The 2,236-nt window shown below is 36.0% G+C and overlaps 1 long non-coding RNA gene across 1 annotated transcript; it reads right to left on the reverse strand.

Annotated features, from left to right (window-relative positions):
* Positions 1 to 1,139: 1,139 nt before the first annotated feature.
* Positions 1,140 to 1,669, reverse strand: LOC148871766 (uncharacterized). Its single transcript, XR_016108056.1, has 2 exons — positions 1,482 to 1,669; positions 1,140 to 1,384 (listed from the first exon to the last, which is right to left on the reverse strand). It is a non-coding gene; the product is annotated as an uncharacterized LOC148871766 (long non-coding RNA).
* Between the last annotated feature and the right edge of the window lie 567 nt (positions 1,670 to 2,236).

Raw genomic sequence — 2,236 nt, forward strand, 5'->3', positions numbered from 1 at the left:
ACGAGCCCCATGTGAGCCCCACCTATGGTCTGAGAATTCCCTAATGGAGTCGTCAATCTGTGAGCATCAAGAAAACGACTCACTTGTGCTAAAATGGAGTCGCCACCCATCAATTAAGAAAATGGAGGTGATGGGACCTCCGAGAATGATTTTCAAAAATGTTTGTTTTAATAGTGACTCCAAAGCCCGAGCTACTGGATAAACCAGTTTGGGTAAGAGTTAGATGGAAGAGGAAAGGAGATAGACACCCCTCTCCCAGGTCCAATAGGTGGGGCCCACATGATATCTAGAACAAGTATAGATACTAAATACGCAGTTAAACAATAAATAAAGCAAACCTAAGAATAAACCAACACAAAAGAAAACCAATTTTTATTCACCTATTTTTTTCATTTTTATTTTATATATTTATTTTATTATTATTTCTAATTATCATTTTTTATTTATCTTTTATTTTTTTATTTATTTTTGTACCTTTTTTAATTAATTAGTTATTATTGTATTTTTATTTTATTTTATTATTATATATTTTTATAATAATTTTTTTAACTTTTCACATTCTCGTGTTTTCTTTTTTTTTTCTCTTTCCTTTTATTTTTATCATTTTTTTTTGTTACTTTCTTATGAAACCCTATTAACATATTTATTCACCAATTACTTACTAGCTTACTCTTCTCTCCAAGTTTTCCTAATTTGCCAACAAATGCAACCTAACCACTAGATTAAATGCCTGGAATTATTCTCCAAACAGATTTTCCCTTTCTTGAACACATGTTAACACATCAGCATTCCTTAGCACTTCTTTTTTATTGTAGTTTTTATTCTTTTCTTCATTTCTTATATTTTCTGACCGGATTTATTTACTACCATCCATTCTCTTTCATTATAATCTACATAATAAGGCGAAACCTAGCAGCCAACATTCATAACAGTATCTAAATCCTAAACTCAACACCCTGGATTAAAACAATACAAACACATGCTGCATACATCTTAAAGCATAGTCGTGGCTACAAACACTGGTTGATAAAGCCATAGAGAATAGTTAAAACAACAATGAAGGACAAAGCAATCTACTAGTTTTTATAATCTTCTACTATTCTGCTTGACAGATTTTTAACTTCTATAAGGGAGCAGAATTGAAGAACATGAAAGAAATTATTGATAAACTCTAATGACCAAAACAAATTAAAAACCAGACATTAATTAAGCTAATAGATTTGATTAAAATGTTCACCGCAAAAGAATCATTAGCGATTAAGAAATCAAAACAAAACATGTGTTTAGCAAGGAATATAGTAGAAGAAAAGAGAGCAATCAAAGAAGTTAATCCGAGTTGGTACCGAGGGTTACTAGAGTCGATTCAACCCTGTCTCTCTCCAGTCTCCTCCCAGCCATAAATTCGGAAAACATTCGAAGAAAAACTCAGAACAATATATAATCGACAAGCCAACACAGAGAATGTGGGGAAATTTTTTTACCTGTTCAAAATCTGGCCTGAAGTTGAGATCAACAGTTTCAAAGGGAACACATGACTAAACTCGAATCGTCTAATGTGCGAGATTCAGACTATGGAAGACGAGCACGATGTAGGAGATCGACTGAGGTTCTTCTGGGCGCAAGTTTCTTTTACCATAGGATCGACTGTTGTAGTTGATGCGGCAGAGGAGACTCCGACCAAACACTTGAGTGATGGACAACAAAAAAAATGGAGGAAAATTACCAAAATAACCAGATGTGATGCCGGATAGACGGGATTTATGCCAGAAAATGATTGGAGATTCGGGCTCTATTGCTGTGTGGGTATTGTCTTTAGCAGAAGAGAAAAAAAGAATCGGTGGGAATAAGACATAATGGAAAAAGAATGGGGAAATAGGGGCTTCAATAGGACCAAACCAGAGAGTTGCCGCTGCTATTCAACGAAGAAGGTGAATAGTGGTGGTGAAGATGAATGTATTTTTTTAGACATTATGAGTAGAATGGAAGGGTTATTCTGGGCCAAATGCGCCCGGATTGGTCAGATCAGGAAAGGGTTTGATTCGGTCATGATGGTGCGCAATCCGGCTGATCTTAGCTGTCAACGACCTTGCCTCCGATTGGAGCAACGGGGAGCCTGAAACGGAGAAGATGAGGAATCTCCAGGGAGGAACTCGGTGAGATTGCTCCGAAGCTCAAGTTAGTATTCTCTTGAAGGCAAGATGAAACCAGATGGCGCAAAGTTCACATACCTTGTTCT

Source organism: Nelumbo lutea, chromosome 2 (genome assembly GCF_056320005.1).
Source record: "Nelumbo lutea isolate HS-2025 chromosome 2, American lotus-T2T, whole genome shotgun sequence".
NCBI classification, from domain to species: Eukaryota; Viridiplantae; Streptophyta; class Magnoliopsida; order Proteales; family Nelumbonaceae; genus Nelumbo; species Nelumbo lutea.